The sequence below is a fragment of the Acartia tonsa genome, chromosome 1, assembly GCF_053477335.1.
Source record: "Acartia tonsa isolate MP-2025a chromosome 1, ASM5347733v1, whole genome shotgun sequence".
Taxonomy (NCBI): domain Eukaryota; kingdom Metazoa; phylum Arthropoda; class Copepoda; order Calanoida; family Acartiidae; genus Acartia; species Acartia tonsa.
The window spans coordinates 22,684,181-22,707,748 of record NC_137260.1 but is presented as its reverse complement, the minus strand read 5'-3'; positions in this window follow the sequence as shown (position 1 = coordinate 22,707,748).

The following is a 23,568-nucleotide window of genomic DNA, read 5'->3' as shown; positions in this document are numbered from 1 at the left end:
TTCATATTAACTCTATTCCACTCTTTTTCCACTGTTAATCAACTGTATGATATAGTTCTAATGACATTGTTTTGATAACTTCATTACTTTTCTAAATGGTTTTCTATCCTTATAGCTGCCTGTCTATCTAATTATTACACTTTCTATCTAGTTTCTAATTGACTATTGTAAATGGTTTCTCTTTTTCATTCAATCTTGTTAATTAGCTTTCTCTTTTGTCTGTTTGTTTTTCTATTTTTCTCTTTATATCCGTAAGTATTAATTTTGATTGTTCAGTCTATCTTGTTAAAAATTTTTCCTCAATTAATAGTATCAAAGCTTTTATATTTGAAAGAACAGCCAATCAAATTTAATAAAAGAGTAAGAAAAACAAACAGACAGACAGATGGAAACAATGAGTTGTAAGGGCATATGCTTAGAAAGCAAATGAATAAGACGGACGGACAGACTTTAGGAGTTATAGATTAGCTTCTCTACTTAAGAAGTAAATTAATAAAAAGATCATTGTTATATCCCTGTCTCCTGTGCTAATTTAAGTTTCAGGAAGGCGGGTTGTGTTAACTGGATTATTTGGTATTAGTAATATAAACTTTATCATTACCCTTGGTTTCCGGTCAAACTACGGGTGACAGGAACTTGTGTTCTAAACATAAGTTGGTGCTTTTCCTTAAAGTACCTGACGAGCACTGTAATCACCCTTTATTTTGAAATAAATAAAAATAGGGGGTGGGGGTAATTTTCCAAATGCCTAACCCTTTGCTAGGGCTGGCTTAACCCTACGGTGCCTATCTCATTTTTATTTGATTTAAAGAATAGAGGGGAGGGGAGCTAGAATTATAGCCTAAAACTAGCCCAACTAGAGTTATAGGAAACTTTCCACCAAAGTAAGAATCAATCGATCTGAAAAGTGAGATCTACCAAAAAAATAAAAAAAAATTACTATTTTATAAGATAGGATTTTAATCTTCCATAATTACATTACTATTTAATTAAAATTGCAATAACATAATAATTTTTTTTTATAATTTTAACAAATTTCAAATAATTTAAAAGTGTGAAATGGGGCTATAAAAATATAGAATTTGATATATAATAATATCAATAAATTATCTTATGCGTCAAACTATCAAATTTCAGAAACTATTTATCGCACCTATCTGTGTTAGCCTTGTTCAAAATTTTAATTTTCAATTACTATTTCTGCATATTTTTCTGATTAAGCCCATTCAAATATGTTTTTTAAAGGCGAAGCTTTTCTATAATTAGGGTCGGTCGGTCCGTCCGTCCGTAACGGATAGCTTTTTTCGCTAATTTAGGTAGGTTAGAATTGTCCTATTGATTTCAAACTTTGCATGGTGAATCCTGTAGTAGTTGGGTACGATTTAGAAAGCGTAGCAACTCTATAATCATTACCAGAATGTCTGTTCGTCCATTTTAAACATGTTGATTTTTTTACTTTTTTAACAACAAATTTTTATGTGAACTAATTATCCGATTGATCTGATTTTTGGTATACTGATTCCTGGGACAACAAAGTACAATATCATAAGCGAAGCAACTCTATAATCAAGTCCTAAAAATGTAAGTATGCCCATAAACATTATTCTGTATCAAGCAGTTTTTCAACAATTTTACTTACAATTTTGCTTCGACATTTATACATTTATATTCTGATTATTCAGTTCTTACACTATAAAAGTGTTAGTGTCCGTTTGTCCTAACGTTTCAGTGCTTCGCTTTTATGGATGTTGTCATCCTTGTTTATATAAAATTTACAATTTAAGTCGAACTATTCTTATATAAAAGCAACAGGATGTTTATGAGTGTGTGTTAAGGTGTCTAAGGAAAGTTATCAATTAATTTGAGGGAGAGTATCTCGACCATTCCAAGAGAAATCGACCCTAGAAAAAATAGCCCCTCTCCATTTCTACTTTTCTTTTAAAAACTAAAATTGACTTCGTGGAGAGGGGAGGGGGTTGACTTCCCCCCTCGTCATTCATCAAGTGCTCCTAGAGAAATAGTAACCATATTTTCACCTACAACTGAAGAAAAATTGCTTAATAATTTGTGTTGCCAAACACTTCTTTGCTGGAAAAGAGAATACCTTTCATGATTCTAAAATTTTTTTCTTTCTTCATCCTCAAAAAATACAAGTTTTTGAACTGTATAAAATTTGAAGATTTAAAAATTTTGTACAGGCTAACAGATATGCAAAATGCTTGAAGAAGATATCCCATTTCCTTCACATTTTATGATTATCATTATTAATCTCATTTAGATTGATAATGGTGTTATAACAAAACAGAAAAATATTTAACCAAGCTTCTTATGGGTCATAAGAAGGTTGTTTCGGAACGCAATGCCTAGCCGTTCTCGAAATCTTATCTCGAAGCCTCCCGAATGATCAACATAGTGAAGTTTACGAATGTGTATTTATTACCATGAAAACAGTAAGTCTAAAACAAAAATATAAGAATTAATTACATAAAATTAATTGTTATTATTTTTTAGCATCAAGGTTGCGTGATTTTAATTTAATAAAAAATATGGATTTTCTAAAAAACTTAAAATTGGCACGAATCATATTAAATCGCATCAGAAATTGATAATTTTAGAATAAAATAATCAACAATATAAAAGTAAATATTCGTATATCAAAACTTAGCAGTTAAATGGTCTATTTGCTGAAAAATTAATGATTTAAATTTCTTCATAAAATTGTACCATTCTATGCTTATTTTCAAGAATTAAAAGATAAATTCTTACCACATATGATGTCAAACTAAGCAGGAAGGCTTATTTGAGATCTTCCACACATCAGAGCGCATGTATATTCAAGCAATACATTATTTTCATTCACGTAGCTCCTTACGTGGGAAATATCAAAGGAAAAGTGCGCGTCTCTTTTGTTTGTTTACAAGCCACGCGCGGAGATAGTTAGGAATGCCACGTAACACACTCATTCTCTGGGGAATTCTGGTGTAAGGAAAAAGGGATTAATGGGTTCGAACTTGCCGGGGAATACAAGAAATACATACCAACACACACCCGTCTATTCACTGGGAATCGAACACAATACCTCATCTTTGCAACATGCGTGCAGACAGTGTCCACGAAATCACAATCTCATAACGCATAAATTACAAGAGTTTAAAATGTCATGGCCATAAGGCCTAAAATTGGTTATGGAAACTTACGTATACCACAACAACTCAAACTGCCTCAGCTACCACATAAGGACAGGAATAAGGGAATGGGAAAAGCATTCAACATTCATGAATTGCACATTTACCACTCACACATCTCATTATATCATGGCCTCATAATCTCAAATAAAATTAGAATTACAGACCATGTAATTGCGAATACATGAATTAATAATCATTAGTACCTAAACTTCAATTAGGTACCTACATAATAAAATAGGTAAATGATTTTTATACTAAAAATCGCATCGATAATTAAATAATCAACTCAAACTTTTTTCATCAAAAGAAAGAAAGATTAAATAATAATATTTCTTCTACTAAATCTTTTTGCTACAAAAGAAAAGTAAAATTGCATAAAAACTTCTCAATATTTAGAAATTTTCTCCGACAGAAGAATAATCATCCTTACATCTAAACATTCTTCAGATAAGATAAGTAAGATCCTTAAATCTAAACATGTTTTAATAAAATAGATACTTAAATCTAAATAAAATATGACTGTAAAAAATCATCAAACTTCGGAAAATTAAAATTTCATAATTTTAAATCTTCGTGAATCAGAATTGCGTAAAATTAAAATTGCAATTGAAATATGCAAATTAAATTTACTAAATAAAACAAAAGCTCAATGTAAGAAAAGAACTTCTCTAAAATGCTGAATCTCCAATTTTTCTCCGTTTTAAGAAGAAAGCAACATATACATATTCATACAGTCATAATTAAAGGCAATCTGGGCCTCAGTTAGAATGAATCCCTTAAGATACAAACTAACAATGTCCATCAAATAATAATAAACGCCTCGTGCCAGCTATCCTGTTGGACGTTATGACTTTCCATCACATCTTTTGATACTGCATAATTTCTAACAGGATTTCTGGCGCAGGGCTGCATCAACTGAAACAAACATAATTAGTGATGTTTAATTCAAATCAAAAATAAAAAGAATCATGAAATAATTCAAAGACACTTTTAAATTCATCAATCAAAGCAAATCAAATCAAAAATAAAATATTTTATGCTTTAGTTTTGCCGTTTTGCGTCGGGCCTGGCCGAGGAAACAGAGCTTAGGTACGTCGTAAAGCGGTCTTATTAAGCTAAATTCTACGAAAATCAAAGAATCTACTTAATTCATCGCGAAAAAAAATCTGCATTATTTCTTTAGGTACATCAGTTCAAAGGTAAATAGTAATAATTTTAATATGCATGTAATATTAAATTATTTATGTGATTGTAATAAAATTCATAAAGAAATATTTAAATGATGTATAAACTCTCATTTTGTTAATTTCTTATCATATCAAATTTCAATCCAACAAGGATAAAAATGTTTATATCTGCATAGGTACCTAGGAAATTTTCCTCGAAAAAAATCCCAGGTCTCGGAAAGACTTAAATCATTGAAAGAACTTGCGAAAACGTATAAAAACTTAAGTTTGCATTTCAAATGAAAAAAATCTTGCATCAATTTGAAAGTTTAAACGAAATTGTATCAAAAATTGCGATTTTTGTCTTTCAAAAAAAAATCTGATAAATCTACCGAAAAAAAATAAAAATCAAAGTTAAACAAGAACGATACTTATACTAAACTTTGGGTAGATTGATCTTCAGTAGTCGTCTTGCGGAAATCTCGTTATCTGTGGCGGCGGCGTCGTCTGATAACTTGTATCTGGCAACCACGGTCCTTCCACCTGGGCGCACTTCTTGAACTCGTCCCAATTTAAATTTCTTCGTCAAACTTGTGCTGTCATCAACAAGCACCACATCTCCTGGCTCAAGCAGCACCTCGTTGCGGCGCCACTTGATGGACTTCAACAGCTCGGGCATGAGCTGCTCCTTGTACACCTGATGGAACTGCCTGGTCAACTCCTCCAAGTTCTCCAACCTCTTGGTAATCTTCTCCTTGCAACCGGTTTCAAACGTACAGATTGCATCATTTGTCCTGCCTCCAAGCAAATCAGCAGGTGAAATAATTCTCCAGGTGTTGACATCTTCGCCAGCAGTGGCATAAGTCAACGGTTTAGAATTCAGCACTCTAGCTGTCTCAGCACACAACAACAGTAAATCATTGAAGGTTACGGTAGCTCCGGCCAACTTCTTGTTCAACACTCGCTTGACCAGCCCAACCTGTCTCTCCACAGTGCCAACAAATGAATGTGCAGCTGTGGGCACAAGATGCCACTCAAAATGCATCCTTGTATCCTTCAAAAGTTCATCCAGAATGCGTTTAGTACCTGCAAAATTGGTACCACGATCAGTTGTGACTCTTCTTGGCATATTGTAAAATGCCTGAAGTTTTCTCAAGCCGACCAGCACGGCTTCAGTTGAATAATCTGTCAAAACATCAATAAACACAGCCTGTGTAAATCTACAAGCTACTATCAACAACCAGACTTTGTACTTTGTCTTGGTTTTCCTGGTGCCAACGCCAGGTTTCACAACTTCTATGGGTCCAGCAAGGTCCATATGGACATGGTGAAAAGGCACTGACGGCTCCACACGATCGGGCAGGATATTAGCCATTGCGGGACTCGAACGCTTGGCATACTCAATGGAACATGCAGCACAATTCTTGACCACTTTCATAGCCTCCATGCGGCCATGTGTGATCCAAGCATACCTTCGGCTTTGAGCCAAAGTCTTCCTGTGGCCTCCATGGCCCAGCTCATCATGAGCTTGTTGTAGTATCAGCTTGGCCAGCCTGTTGTGGCGGCTAAGCAAGACAACACCTGGGCTGTCCTTCATAACTTTCCTTGGGCCTCCAGCTGCGGCCTCAAGAGCTTCGTCACCTCTGGCGGCCATTTTAAGTATAGTAAATGTCCGAAGAGGAAAACATCCATCGTGACCCACTATGGGCCAACAAACCTGGACTTTGTGATGATACGGCTGAAGAGAATCGAACTTCCCCTCGGCGTCCATGGTCATTTCCTTCTCTTGGTTGAAGGATGTCAAAAACAGGTCACAAACAGAATCCAAATAAGTGTTTGTGAAAGTATAGTTCTCATAATACCTAGAACTATCATTGTTGCTACCACCATCCTCATTTGTTGCAGCACCACGTTTCTTGACAAGTAACAATTTGAATAGGTTAGCAGCCTTAAGAACTGCGGCTACAGTCCTTCTTGCCTGCTTGTAGGTCCTCCTTGCCAGCGACCTCAAGAAATCATTGTCCACCATTTGTGTGAACATGCACTTGAGCTTCGCCATCTTTGGATTAAGCTCACTCTCAGGGATAGATGCGTTAACCTCACCCGCCGTTTTAACGGGCCACTGGTCCTGTTCCAGGCGCAACCAGCTTGGACCTTCCTGGTAAGTAGATCCAGGTTGTACATCCTCAATTGTACACAAACCTCGCGTACCTAAATCCGCGATGTTGTGTTGGGTAGGTACCCATCTCCAATCTTCAGGGCTCGTCAACTGTTGTATTTCAGAAACACGATGACTGTTGAAGACATTTAGCATAACACTGTCACTAGATAATTGTGCTAGGGCGCAGCTGCTATCACTAAAAAATGCTTTGCCAGAGATGTCAAATGGTAGGGCTCTGACAACTGTATCCACAAGCCTTGCCAAGATTAGACAAGACAACATTTCTAACCTCGGTATAGACTCCATCTTAACTGGTGCGACACATGACTTGGCGCAACACAAAACTACATCAAATCCTCCAGCAGTTGGCCACCTCAGGTAGATAATGGCTGCATAGGCTGAGCTTGATGCATCACAGAAACCAATTACCATTGGAAGCCCCAATGGCTTATCAGGAACCATCGAACGTCTGAACGACACATTTCCAAGTGCCGCCCTGTCCTGGAGGCTGCTCACAAACTCAGACCTCAACTCTCCAGGTATGGAATCATCCCAGTTACATCCATGTATGCAAACTGAGCGTAGACATAGCTTGGATTTAAGCAACAATGGTGAAGCTAAACCCAACGGGTCGTACAATTGTTGTACGATTCTCCAAACTTCTCGTTTAGTTATCGTTTCAGGTAGACTTCTCCAGAGATCCTCCAAGTCCAGGTCCTCCAGCAACTTTCTACCCTTAATCTTCGCGCCGTGGTTGGCTCTAACAGGCAAAAACAATACATCCTGTTTTGGGTCCCAAACAATGCCCAAAACTTTTGCTCTGTCAACATCGTCTCCAGAATAAATAACAGATTTAAATCTGAAATTTCCAGGTTCAATCATCTGCTCCAGCTCTCGGACCAGCTGAACAGCTTCAGGTTTACTGTTATGACCGCTTAAGTGGTCATCTACGTAAGTACAAGTCTCCAATTTTACAGAAGGAGGATCTTGATACAACACAAATTCAGATCTGAGCGGCTGCTGAACATCTCTCCACACATCTTGATTGGCTACAACATCAGAACCTTTAATCTTCTCAGATCCATAAACATCATGAACATCCTGCAGGGATCTTCCACCAAAAATACGACCAGTGAGTCTGAGGGCGGTCACGGCCATATCGCCTGCGAGGGCCTCACCAAAATTAACAGTTTTGGTGAGGTAAACCTCCGGCTCTCCATCAACTGTATCAGCAAAAAATACGCGTTTCAGCTGAGAATCTTCATAGGTAGCTAACAAACTATTATAAAACTTCTGGATATCAGCCACAAGCGCACACTTGTAGCTTCTGAACCGAATAAGATTATGCATCAGGGAATATAATGGAACTGGCCCATCCATCATAATACTGTTGAGACTCATCCCCTTGCAACAGAGGCTGCTGTTGGCGCATATCCTCAACGGCGTTGAAATACTTTCTTTATATGCACACACCAGGCTCGAATAATAAACAGGCCCAGTATAAGACAGATCTTCTGGCGATGCTCTAACGTAAACACCACGAGAAACAGCTTCATTAAACACTTGGCAGAAAGTATCATATTCACCTTTTTTGACCATTCGCTGCCTGTCACGCAGCGCAATCTTGTACGCCTGCTCCGAATTATCAAACAACACACTTGGCGGCGTTTTATAAGGATATGAAGCCGTCCAGATATGGCTCTCAAGATCCAGCGTCAAACCTTCTTCAATCAGCTGCCGCTTGCGCACGTCCAAGGCGGACTGCCCGGCGGCAATGGCAGCGCAATGGCGACAGTTCCTACAGCCGCTGCACATTGATGGCGGCTGTATTCCCAGACTCTCCGTGGAAAGGAACTCCATCTTGCTGACCTCTAGCTTAGTAGCTTTACAAGCGACAGGATTAGCAACAGTCCTGCCGTCCGCAGACACAACTAGATAACCTGTACCAAATAAGCTTCTGTACAGTCTAGAATCACCAACCATTTTATCTGCACACGGGAACATAGCTGGTGTTAGGTGCCCAATAAGAACATCTATCTTACCATCAACCATAGAGAAATTATCAGGCTTCATATCGAAAATCTTGGCGGCGGCTGCAGGATCAATAGAACGTAACCCTTCGTCAGTACCAATGCTGGGCACTACCGCCGCCTCCAGAATATGGCAATTCCGGTTGCGGTCAACCAAGCAGATTTTAACCGTAGGACATGCTTGGCTCTTTCCATCCGCCAAAGAAATAGTAGCTGTGCGACCAGTTGATGGCAGCTCTAACTTCTTGGCGATACTTCTAGAAATTAGTGTGAGATTTGCTCCAGAATCCCACATCGCGTTGACGGTGACATGGCGTTTGTCAGCCGCCACGGCTGGGAGCTGCTGCAACATCAGCATATAATTGTTCTTGCTGAACAACTGTGATTCATAAACTGCCGCAACTTGTCCACCAGCAACAGATTCATGTAACAATGAATTATGAGGCTGGTTGCAGCTGTCTATGGTACAGCTGCCAAGTCTCTCGGCCTTAGGACAATCAGCAACCCTGTGTCCCCTTTGAAGGCAAAGTAGACAGGCGCCGATCTTCTTGATAAAGTTTTTACGTTCAGGAACAGACAGATCCCTAAACTTAGAACACTTAAACAACAAGTGTTCAGAACTGCAACCTTCCGACGGGCAAGGCTGTTTCTTCTTGGTCTTTGCTGGAGACCCAGGTTTACCTACGGCTGTAGCTGCTGCAGCAGGATTACCCTTCTTCTTAGAGGGGGTGTCCATATCAGTCGAGCACCGCATTAAAATAGCGCCCCTCTGCTCTTCGATAATCTGCATCAACTTTGGCACATTTGGGGTGTCCATGGAGCCCAATGCCAAATTAAGCTTGTCTTGAAAGTCTCGAGGAAGTTTCTTGGATAACATCTCCAGGAGGATCACGGTCAACCACTGGCTGGTGGTAACCTCATCATCTTCATCATCTTTAGTCAGCTGCTCCAGCTGGCTAACTGCACCACCGAACTCTGCTAACACAGTCACAATCTGGTTGGAGTCCGACGGCTTAGACTTTTTCTCCCATCGGTTGAAAAGGCAGAGCATTTGACGTGTCTTAGACTTGAAACGCGAGTCAAGGTAAGCCCACTGAGATTCATGCGATTGAATCTGAGTTAATTGGAGTCTCAGCTCTTTATTTTTACAGACCTTCTCACTGCTCAACAATAACTGCAAATACGACGGGTCCTGTCCTACAGTAAGCTTTTTAAAATTGTCCTTAAAACTTACGTAAGATGCTTCCTGGCCGTCGAATGAGGGGAGAAGCCGCTCGTCAACACGATTCATATATCCTGGCGTGAACATAGAACCGGTGGCGAACTGTGGTGTGCCAAACGGTGACACAAATGGCGATGCTGCTGGGGCACCCGCCGTCGTCGTGGGTGGCTTCACAGGTTCAAGCTTAACCTCAGCCAATTGTTTCATCAATGCAGACAAAGTGTTTATAATTGAATCGGGCAAGGGAAAATATGACCCTTTAATAACTTTCACGATCTTCAAGCATCGATCATATAGTTCAGCCTGATGGTTAGGCAAATTATCACCAACTAAATCAACAACACTTTGAATGTCATTAAGCTCTTCTATAGCATCAAGAGCATCCTTCAAGGCACTATAGTCTTTTTGCACAGTAACTATATCAGAATAAATGTCACTAAACTCATCAAGCTCTTGGATTCTCAAACCAAGCTTGCTAAAACCGTCCATGATGCTGTCGAACGTTTCGAACTTGTCGTGGACAAGGATTGACTCCTTAGTGAGATGTCTAACATCAAGTTCTGAAGTATCACTGACCAACTTCATCACTCTACTTAGCTCACTGGTTAGGGCATCAACGGCTGGGCGCAGCCGCTTTCTCAATTGATCACCTTTATTCTTTTTAGGACCCATGATTGTCACTAAAGTTAACTGTACTGATTATGACTATAATAATGTGTGGTAAGGTATCACAACCAACACATTCACAAAACTTCACAGATTCTTCTTAGCTGCATCTGTTCTGTCTTGTTTTCATTGTTTCGGAACGCAATGCCTAGCCGTTCTCGAAATCTTATCTCGAAGCCTCCCGAATGATCAACATAGTGAAGTTTACGAATGTGTATTTATTACCATGAAAACAGTAAGTCTAAAACAAAAATATAAGAATTAATTACATAAAATTAATTGTTATTATTTTTTAGCATCAAGGTTGCGTGATTTTAATTTAATAAAAAATATGGATTTTCTAAAAAACTTAAAATTGGCACGAATCATATTAAATCGCATCAGAAATTGATAATTTTAGAATAAAATAATCAACAATATAAAAGTAAATATTCGTATATCAAAACTTAGCAGTTAAATGGTCTATTTGCTGAAAAATTAATGATTTAAATTTCTTCATAAAATTGTACCATTCTATGCTTATTTTCAAGAATTAAAAGATAAATTCTTACCACATATGATGTCAAACTAAGCAGGAAGGCTTATTTGAGATCTTCCACACATCAGAGCGCATGTATATTCAAGCAATACATTATTTTCATTCACGTAGCTCCTTACGTGGGAAATATCAAAGGAAAAGTGCGCGTCTCTTTTGTTTTTTTACAAGCCACGCGCGGAGATAGTTAGGAATGCCACGTAACACACTCATTCTCTGGGGAATTCTGGTGTAAGGAAAAAGGGATTAATGGGTTCGAACTTGCCGGGGAATACAAGAAATACATACCGACACAAAGGTTTATAAATATTTTTATGAAGGGTTCCTCTATCACCCATAGAGTAATCTACCCTAAAAATTTTGTTTTACTTTTTTATTTAAAACTAAAACTAAAAGTCGAGGGTCAGAATCTTTCTTCTCTCTATTGGCCCTTGCGTGCCGGAGAGCAATCTGTTCCGACGTACAGATTAATCATAATTATAGAATAGCAGTTAAAAAGAGAATACCTTCCCTCTGTCAGATAATCAACTGAAATCTTGAACAAGAGCAGATTTAAATGAAATTAACCACAAGGTTAGGTTTAATAAAAATCCCTCCAAATAACATTGAGGTATATTGTTAGATGAGGGTAATTATGGTAAGAAAAATTATGATGGTTTCATAGACAAATTTGATCCATAATGGCACAGCTACAATCAAGAATTTTTTCGCATAAACAGGATGTTATTTTGCATTGCTGACGAACAGACCGAAATATGGCTGTGCCATGTATATAGAGTAACAATGACTTATGATTGAGGAATTGTGATATTCTTCAATCCATTATACATTTGTCTATATCTCCCCCCCCCCCCACTTCCTTTCTTGACCATCTCCATTTTCATTTCCTTTACCCTTCCCCAAAACGAACGAATATAAATATGAATTTGAAGCAACCCCAACTTCTTTGTTAAATCAAGAAGGTGTTCATGCAGTTAGTCAAGAATCGAGATGCTACCTGAAGAGCAATTATTTTTTCTAGGGTCAGTCATTCGTCCAGAAGAATCCAAATGAATAGATAACCCTATTTTTTTTACCTATTTAACGAAATATTTGCATAATTTGTGTGTGTGTGTGTTGATTTACTTTACATTTATGAATGTTCGTTTGTCTCTCTGATTTATTGAGCTTCGTTTTGATTTATATTGTCATCTTTATTTTTAATATGATTACTAGGCTGAAATTTTGTCATCCTATCTCTAGCTAGAATTTGTGAACATATTTTGAAATTAAAGAAAGTGTAAAAATGGCATGTGGAAATGATATCTAATTATTTTATGATTATTCTAATTTTATTACTTTATAATTTTCAAAGGAAATCATTCATTAATTTGTAAATAAGATTAAAAATTTTACAAAATACTATTTCCTTTTCTTTAGTTCTTTATAGTAGGAAAGTTATTCTTTAATTTTACATTTTCTATTTGTATCAAGATTCCGAAGAACTCTAAGACTTACTTTGTTTTTTATTTTATACCCAATAAATATGTAACTCTGCCCCCAGGCGGAGATTCTGTCTCGATTTTGAATTGGGTCTTTGAAATCAGATAATAGCGACGGAAATTACAAAAAACAGAAAACAATTTGCTAACGGAAGAAAATTGTCTCCGCCACTTGTCAGAGTTATATATCTATACTTATACATTTAATGTTATTTATTAAGAGAGAATTGTTCTTATTTAATGATTAAAGTTAAGGTATTAAAATTAGATAGATAAAAGATACTTATCAGGAAGCACTTTCTAATAATTCTGCCTTTTCTTTTTGCCGTAATGAACTATGTCTTCTTATTCTTGTATTTTTGCCTTACATCTTAACATTTTTATAATAAAACGATTTTTTTCAGCTGCCAATCAAAATATTCGGGTTTTTGTCAAATTTGCTGAAAAATAAATAATGGAACCAATCAGAAAATTTTGATACTATATAGTATTTGATATTTTTTCCTAACAACTCTTTTGTCTTCAACCATTAAAGTAGGAAAACATGTAAAAGTATAAAAGTATTAAAAAAATAATTAATTAACATTAATGAGGCAAAGTACATCGCTTATTTGGGGGTTGGAGGGTGGGGTGTAAACAGAAACACCCCCCACCCCTTTGGACTTTCTTGACAATAAGCATCACCAAATTACTCTATAAAACACAAACAAACAAACAACTTTTATGTATATATTACAATGCATCTAGTCATTTCAAGCGCCACAAAAGTAATTTTGCAGCAATTAAAAAGTTTTTATCAGCAATATTAATGATTATTTTTGCACAATGACTGGGGTGATTAAGTGTAATTATGGATGAATAAAGCTATTACAATAACAACTTTATAAAGTTGGGGATCTAAATAAATATAAGGTCATTCGTTAGTTGTTGTCAGTAAGGATTCAAACTAAAAAGGAATCTAAAGATACTGAAAATGCTTCCAATTGCTGCATTGTCGCGAGAATCATTAATTATTTAATTATAATAAAGAGTTGATCACCTAATATGTCTTAATTAAAAAATGATTTAAATTATTGTTTACATTGTAAGTTTATCTGTTTACCACAATGTATATATTTAGTGAAATACTTGCACAGATGAATGAAATTGGAAAATATAAGTTGTGTTTATAACAAAAGTATTCAATGATTTGTCACATAATGAATGTAGGGAGTAAAAATATATTACCCACACCATACTAGTTAATCTCCCTTTCCAACTTTGTAATGGTTTATCACTTAATTTATATTGAACCGGAAGTAGAAAAGTATAATATGAAAACCGGAAATGACAAACAAAGTTGATTTTAGGGAAATAATTTCAGCTTTTAAAGGTAAACCAATATAAAGCGATTTTTAACAATCGATTTGTAATTTCTGGATATTGTTCAAGATTGTCGTAAACTCTAAAAAGTTGTACTTCCCATTAACTAATATGACATTTCATCCTCTTTATCCCATTGCCTCTCTTACTACTTGAGGATGAATTGAATAATAATAAGAATCAATGGAGCAACCGAAATTGACGACAAAATTACCCAAAAAATTAGGGCGGATATTTTTTTTTGGAAAAAGTTGGGTGTCTTAAAACCACCGCAGGACCAGTAGCTATATTTCCAATCGGTAGGGTTACCGAATTCTTTGCATTTAGACAGACAGACGGACTGAAATACATCGTTCTTCTTTGTATTATAGATAAATCAATATTTTCAAAAATTCAACAAAGTCAATGATTGTTTGTTTGAAATAATTAGAATTATCAACTTGAAAATATCAATTATCTGATCGATATCACTCTAGTTGTTATTCTATGACCTAATTCTGTCAATCAATTGATTTGATATCCTTTTTTAATGATTTATGTCAACTAAATGGCATTTAAAAGAAGGGTCATTACTGTTTGTAAGATGTATTCATTTTCCTGAATTTTTTAGTCTAAATCGTTGGCTCATGGTCAATGGTCATCCAATAATTTGGGTTGCACTTTTGGCAGTTTTGCTCTTTTCAGCATGATCAACTTTTTCTCACTCTCTCTCTCTCTCTCTCTCTCTCTCTCTCTCTCTCTTTCTCTTTCTATCTATCTATCTCTCTCTTTCTCTCTCTCTCTCTCTCCCTCTCTTTCTTTCTTTTTCTTTCCTTTTCTCTGTGTTTAAAGGTCCATAAAATTATTTTGTCCAGTAAGTAAATAATAATTCATAATGTTTGGGCTACAAATGTACCTTAACAATATATTAGACTAATCCTTAATATTCTGCTTAATATAAAAGTAACAAGATGTCCATCTGTCCACCTGTATATCTGTTCCAGAATTTCTCACCAACTTCTTGACCAATATGGGAAAAAATGCCCCCACCCTATAAAGATAAATTGTGGGAGAGGACCCTTAGCAACCCTTATGGCAAAGTCTCTTGAGGCCAAAGGCAAAGACACTTAAGTTGACTGTAGCATTAAACAAGTGGTCATGGCTTTTTAATATCTGGAAACTGATATTCTAATAACAAATCCTACCATTTGCATTTCCCCTTTGGTGTTACTGATTACTAAACTGTAAGTTTGAGTTAAAGAAGAAAAGTGGAGCTTCAATACTAAATACTAAAAAAAAAGTTTTGTAGCCCATCTATTCAGCATAAATCTTAAAAAAGGGGTTGGGATAAGAAATATGACCCGTATATCTAGAAGCATACAATTAGACACTTTAATTATATATTAACCAACACTTAAATACAGGGGCGTGCAAAAAACAAGAGTCCCCCCCCCTGAATATCAAATTTATGAACTATAATTGTAATGACAGACATTTATTTATTTAGGACACACTTTGATCTACTGTGTCTGATCTTAATGTCCACATGAAAGTTAGACAATAGCTTAATTATATTCTTATATAAAAGTATGTTTTTGTGTATGTGTGTCTTAGCTTAAGATCACCTATCTGCTAGACCGATATGGTTTTCCTTTACAGTAAACCATTTTGAAGGAGTGTAGCTCCAACTTTGTAATAAAACGCATCTGGAAACTAATACCCACCCCTTAAAAATAATTTTGTAAGACTTTTCACGTAAAAACTAAAATCAAAAGTAGTTGGGCTGACTTATTCCCCCACCGCTCTTTCCTTCAAAGGCGTAGCAGTAAAGTTTTAACGAGCTTTCCCCCCCCCCCCCCCAAATATTTGTGCACGCACGCCTGAGTTTAGATATATGTACCCAAAGAATACTACATCATGGCAACTATTTGATTACTTTATACATACACATGAGTATTAGTTATGTTTTATGTGTTTGTCAGTGTACGGTAAATATATTATAAGTAGGTTTTGCTGGCATTGGGGTGTAGGCAATGGAAACTTTAGTCTAAAATAATAAAGATTTAACAAGGAAACAAGGATGACATGACTTCCTTAAAGGCGAAGCTATGCTATGTTCTTTCTTTTTATGATGTGATAATATAAATGCTCCATTAATATTGCAAACTGTGCCATATCATCCCTTGAATCACCATTTAAAAAAATAGTTAATAGGATGATTTTATATGATAAAAATTACAAGTTAAATTAGCTAAAAAATCAATATGGACAAGATATTTTTTTGGTATTACAGAGTTCTTTCTTTATAGTATTGTTTTTGTTGTTACAGAAATTATTTTTTTAAATTTATCTATTTACCCATCCCTTCATTCTTGATAAGGCTCTGGAATTTTGAAGGTCTGTAATTTGAAGCAACAAAATGTTGTAATTATAAAACATCACAATAATAAGATATAAAACGATGTTAGCAACCATAAAAGCGATGCTCAACAAATCAGAAGGTCGGACAAAAAAACATTAACAAATATGGACAACACATTTATTATTCAACAAATTTCTGAACGAATATTTCGTCTTTTTCAAAGTATTTCCTAAATACAGATTGATTAAAATAAATATGCTTACGTTTAACTATAGAGACGAATCGTTTATAACATTATGTCCAATCGCCCAGCTTCGCATTGTTGGATAGATAAAAAATTAAATAATTTGTGAATTGATAAATTTTGTCTTATGTATGGAGAATATATAAAATATATTTAATTAAAAAATCATATAATAAGAAGGATGGATAGTTAGATTGGTAAATAGATAGATTTATAGATGTGTATCTAAAATGGGAATTAAGACACCTAATTCAAAAGAGACCTTTTATGTGACGCAGAGGCGTGTATCTGATTTAGGGGGGGGGGGGGTAATGGATATTTTTTCAGCAAATGGGAGGATTGGATTGGAAGGATTTATCGGGACTTCTTCACTTTCCACCTAAAATATCTAAAAAAAATTGTACGGGTTGGTGCACATGATTTAATTTTCATGCTCACCTCCCCCAAGCAAAAATCTCGAGTACGCCCTTGAGTGACGTGACTACAGACGTTTTCTTGGAGAAAAGTCAAAAGAAAAATTCTTCAAAATTCTTTTCTTTTTTTTTCTCTTTACGTCTTTATAGGGATGCAGGGATAGGTAAATAGAAGAATAGTTATAAAGTGTATTTTCGTATTGATGAATTCTAGAAGTTTTTTCCCCCCAAATATTATATTGCTACATATTGATCACGTAATATACCTAACCAATATATACGCAAAATAATTTTTTTAAAAAAGTAGTTTGGGGGGAGGAATTTGTTTCTACTTTTCCATTGGGAGTGTGCAGGTTGAAGTATCCGCCACCAAAATAATTTGAAACCTTCCCTGGAATTATAAGAAGCTTCACTATAAAGGAGAACAATTACGGTTGAACAGTTTATGAAGTCTTTGATAACAGACATACACGTAGACCAAAGATGTCTCATGGTGGGAGGTGTTTACCCTCCTTATATTTTAAAACCCCTCATATTTCCCTCCTCAAAAAAAAATACATTAGATTAACCCTTTGAACTCAAACCTTTGAAACCCCATATTTTACCCCCCTCAAAATAAAAAGCTTGGATGTCCATGACTTTCAATTACTATTGATGCTTGAAAGAAAAGCATTTACGTATCTCAACTGATTATTATACTTCCATGGACCTTGAGTTATTAAACACTTTTCAGGAAGTTGAGTTGATGAAGTAAATGTTTTCTTTTATATTTCTTGAATCATGCTGTCAAAATTGGTAAATGGACAACATATTTATAAAAGTCACATTATCCTTTTACAGAAGTAACAGGATGTCTGTCTGTGCGTACATTGAGATCAAAGAGTAGCTTTGTTTCTATTGCAATAAATTATGATAAATGCAGATTTTAAGTATCTAATATTTGGCATAAAACTATTACCATTGTTTAAAATATGGAATTGAGCATTCGAGGGACTATTATTCTTAAAATTAATATTAAATTGTATATTGGCTGTAACACGTCTGTATGGCTTCAAAACTGATAAATGTTCCAGAGCTAGAACTTGTTCTCAGCCAAACTGAAATGTCATGTATAGTATTGTATTACAGACAATTTTCCACAAATATTAATAACAAAACTGGTTTTAATATTATAATTTTTCATTTTACTACCCGCAGAAAGCTGTCTATAATACGATTCGATAGATAACTATTATAATAAACATACCCATTTATGAAATTATGAAATGCAACTACCACACACAAATTTGATATTTACAACTGTATTGTCCATTATGGCATTTTTTTAACAAACAAAGTTGCTCTACAATTATTGTACAAAATTGAGTTGGTGGGTTTGTGATATAATAGTTAAGAACACTCATTTTATTCGTTTTTGCCATAATTTTCTCACTTTTACTTTCCAATTATAGTCTAAGGACGCTCAAGCTTTAAGTCTCTCATAGTTTTTTTTCAAGATTATTCGGATTAAAAATATTCTAGAATTTTCAGCAGGTAATCCATAAAAAAAAAACAATTAACATCACTAAATATAGTACCATTTTTAAAAGCGAAGCTTTTCTATAATTAGGGTCGGTCCGTCCGTCCGTCCGTCCGAGATAGATAGCTTTTATTCGTTAATTTAGGCATGTTAGAATTGTCCTATCGATTTCAAACTTTGCATGATGATTCCTCTAAAAGTTAGGTACGATTTAGAAAGCGTAGCAACTCTATAATCATTACCAGAATGTCCGTACGTCCATTTTAAACATGTTGATTTTTCTACTTTTTTAACAACAAATTTTTATGTGATCTAAATGTCCGTTTGATCTGATTTTTGGTATATTAATTCCTGGGACAACAAAGAACAAATATTATAAGCGAAGCAACTCTATAATCAAGTCCTAAGAATGTAAGTATGTCCATAAACATTATCCTGTATCAAGCAGTTTTTCAACAAATTTACTTACAATTTTGCTTCGACTATTATACTTTTATATTCTGATTATTCAGTTCAGACACTATACAAGTGTTAATGTACGGTTGTCCTATCATTTCAGTGCTTCGCTTTTATGGATGTTGTCATCCTTGTATTTTATTTTCAATTTGAATTTAAATAACTAAAAGCTATTTCGCTTATATGTTAAGTTTTCTTAAGATTTTCTTTTAAAGTAAATACTAAGTATTTTAAAAGTGCGATTCTTACAATTAATATCTATATTAGACTACCCTCAAGCAACTTCATTTCTGCAAATATATTCTTTCTTTTCAAATGCCAAAAGATCTAATTTTGTCAGAAAAAAAAATTAAGTAACATCCCGTGAAATTGAAAATATAGGGTAGAAATTAAACCTCCAAAAAGAGTTTACTTAAACTTAAATATTTATTTCAAAAAGTTTACTTAATAAAATTTAATTTATAAAATCACAAATGCCTAGCCTTTTGATGGTTTGTATCTGATGGAGGATATCACCATAAAAAATAACATTTAAATATCGGATATCTGATGGATATTACTTGATATAAAAGGTTTCCCTGAAAGATATCATCTTGAAACTGGATATCTATCTATCTATCTACCTATCTTAAAACTAGATATCAGAATCAACAGATTTCTTCTATAAAATTTGAAAACTGCATTTTCCATGGTTAAATGTATAAGTAAAACAAATGTTAGGTAAATTATAAATTCTGGTTAGGTTACATATTTTTCACTACCCCACCAAATTATGTAGACCAGTTAAACCATACCTAGATGTCAGTCGACTTACATTGGACCTTTCATTAAAAAAAAAACTATTTCTAAATCTCTTTATCTCTGATGATCTGTAATCATATGGGATAAATTCAAGGATCTATATTTTTATAAACTTTACACTATACTTATAATATACATGGAGAAATTACATAAAAGAATATGGATTAGGTGAATCAATTCTCATAAAGTTGTTTTATGTTAATAATTCATGAAAATTATTACTCCTTTACAGGAAAGCTTTTTAGAAAACTTTAATTTTGATTATTAATAATTTAATTGGATGCGATAAATAACTATTATTAACTTTTACTATAGTTTTATAGAAGTTTTCAGGATTGTTTTTAATGTACAATTTTTTTTAACTATCTGGCATGATTTTAAAAATGATATATAGTAGTGAAAAAGTCTCTTTAATAAAGCTACATAGTGACCTGGTGTGGATGTTGTCATCCTTGTTTAAAATATTAAATCCCATAACTTTTCTGATATTGACGAGTATGCATCGCAAGAAGCAAATTGGTCATTTATTATACCTAGGACTAGGCAATACAAAGGTAGCGCAGTAGTAAATCTTAACAACACTTGCGGGTAAATATTCAGTAAGCTGTTATTCTGGACTATATAGATGATTGGGCATAGTTAAAACAAGCAATGAATAACTGACGATAAGCGTGTAACAAAATAGTAGTAGCAACTGTAAGTGAGAGAAAACGACAGGGAAATCATAAGCATAGAAAATAAAAAGTTTTAAAACATTATTAACTCACACTTTTAAACTCCAAACTATAATTATATCAATCAATACTATCAAGCTTAGATTGCAAATATCTCCAACGTCGCAGAAAGGGAGCGTAATTTGTATAACCTACTTCGCTTCAGTATTAACATATTGTAAGAAAGCTTCCCTTTAAAAATATCGTTTCATTTTCTAAATCACAAACTTTGATAGTTATCCTTTTTATGATTACCTAGAATCTTTTCCAAATATGTACAACATAGTAACAGGATGTCAATGTGCAAGGAAAAATCTCGCTAATTGCTGGCCTATAAGGTTATCCTTTACACAGAAGCTTCTTATAGATCCAAGGAGAGTTTATTTAAGGAAGGGAATCCTCCCCCCTTTCCTTAATGCCTCTAGGGGCGTAGCCGCTAGTGCCATGTACCCTCCCATATTAAGGGCTTTAGGAGAAGCTAGCATTATTAAAAACAAAAGCCAATTTTACTCTAATTGATATACTTACCATGAAATATGCACTTTAGAAACTAAACCATTTTTGGCATTACAGACTTACTATATTAACATTATATGCAATTCTTTCTCAGTTCTTTCTTTCCCCCTCTTATCATTTGAAAAAATAAAGCACTATTTTGCATATCGGTTAAAATTATTATCTATTTCATTTATCTATCTATCTATCTATCAATCTATCTATCTATCTATCTATCTATCTATCTATCTATCTATCTATCTATCTATCTATCTATCAATCTATCTATCTATCTATCTATCTATCTATCTATCTATCTATCTATCTATCTATCTATCTATCTATCTATCTATCTATCTATCTATCTATCTATCTATCTATCTATCTATCTATCTATCTATCTATCTATCTATCTATCTATCTATCTATCTATCTATCTGTCTATCTGTCTATCTATCTATCTATCTATCTATCTATCTATCTATCTATCTATCTATCTATCTATGTTTATGTTTATTATTGAATGTGAATACAAATTAATATCTATTCAAATTCTTTTTAAATGTCTTGATATGCATCTTTATCTCCTTTTTTTCTCTCTTGCTCTCTCTCTCCCCTACTCTTCCTCTTTCTCTCTCTTCCAAATTTTTATAACTCCCATTTTCCAGGAAGGTATAGGATAATGATGGCTAAATTAATATTTCTTCACCCCTATTATTACAAGAATTTTAGGTAGAATTTAATTGATGAGAAGAATCATTAATCAACCATTGCCCTATCCATGTATCCCTGATTATGCATGCAGGGAGGACGGGGACATTGGGCTGTTTATCACACAAGTCCAAAAAAATTTATTATAACATTTTCCTATTCGTTGACCTAACAACTTTTGATACTTGTATTGAATTTTGATTGGTTATTTTATTAATTTTATTAATCTACAGAAGGGATAATTTTGTGTATCATCATAACGGATATCAATTTATTGGCCATTGTTCTATCCCTTTAGATCCCTATTATGCATGTACATGTTGTCTCTTTCTTGTTTTATTTTTTTTCTTATTTGGACAGATAGGCTTGGAACAAGGACGATTACGTCCAGTGGTTGCAAAACCATAAAAAATTGTTTATTTTGGTTATTTTTTTTTTATAAAAAGTCATCTTATTAGATATAGACATACCTCCTCTAGATTTAACTTTATTAATTTGATTTAAACTTGGCATAGTTTATGTCTGCGATGGATATCTGTTTATCCGTCCCCATCAGTTTCTCCGTCTGTCCATCTGTTTCTCTGTCCGTATGTTTGTCTAGATGAATCTCAAAATTTCGCTAACCATTGGACCGATTGGGCTCTACTTTTCAGGCAATATTACTACTAGTCATACCACAACTTAGTCTATTTTTCAGACATAAGGACCCCTTCCCCCCCTTTCCTAAAAAAAAGGTGCTCTTCCTCAAATAAACTTCCTTAATTTCAAATTGATTTTAAAAATAAAAGGGGGTTATTTAAAAATACAAGGTACTTTGGGGGAACACGCCAAAAACTGGACCAATTTTAATTATTGTTTTTGTATTTCAAACATTTTGTACTTATTGTTTTCTATTATTTCATTTTGTTTTATTGTGTATTGGTAGTTTAAAAATGAAACCGTGACAAGCCTAGGATGAAATACCAAAAGCTTCTGTCTTTATTATTTTGTCCTAACCTTGATATTTGGTATCTGTCTATAAATATATTTGTTGTATTTTTGGGGGGTGTAATTCCGACATCAAAAGGGTGTAATCTTATTGTTGGAAGTTTGTACACACCCCCTACATAACAAGCAAACTGCATACTTACTACCTTTATTATTGATGCTTTACCCTGGGGGTGTAGAGGGGTGTTGTGAGTTGGACACTTAGGTAGTTGCAGTCGTACTTGAAAAATTCCAAATATATACAGAGTATCTACTTAGCTATCTAAAATGAAATATTATGTCACTCTATTGATCTATTTGTGTCTGTTTAAATTTGTTTGTACCTGGTTTATCTTTTGTCTTAATAAATTTGCATTCATCAATGACGAGAAATATTATTTGTTTTTCATCATTATCTTGGACAATAATAGGTGTTCTTAAAAAAAATTCATTAGGGAAAAATACATTGGTTATAATGGGAACTTCTTTATGGCAGTCGGGTAAATTTTTTTTCCTATAAAATCAGTGTTAATCTTATGATCTATAACCAGTATTATCGAAAAAAATGTCCATAATACGATACATGATTTTTAACAATGACTCACAGCTGGTTCTAATCCAGCAGATACTAATCGGTTTCGCATCCATGTAAAAAACTATTCAGCGCCTTAATACATAGTTTTTTTGGCGACGGGGCCAACAAAATTGAGTTTAATCTTATAACTTTCATATTACCATCCGCGGAAAGTTGATGCAATAACTTTTATACTCTAGACCCGTGTCCTTGATTAATTTGTTGAAAGAATAAAGAAAAGTCATGATGTATGTAAACGGAATAATTAGTAGATTATACACGGCTACTTTATAGTTTACTTTGTCCTTCTGTGGCTGTTTAATTATTCAACTTTAGATAATAAATCTGCATTTATGATATTAAGACAAAATGTATTTTTTATACATATTGTGAAAAGGACGACTAATATTGTTAAACTTTTTGTTAATTTAGGCATGTTAGAATAGTCCAATCGATTTCAAACTTTGCATGGTGCGTTCATTTTAACCATGTTGATTTTTTTACTTTTTTAACAACAATTTTTT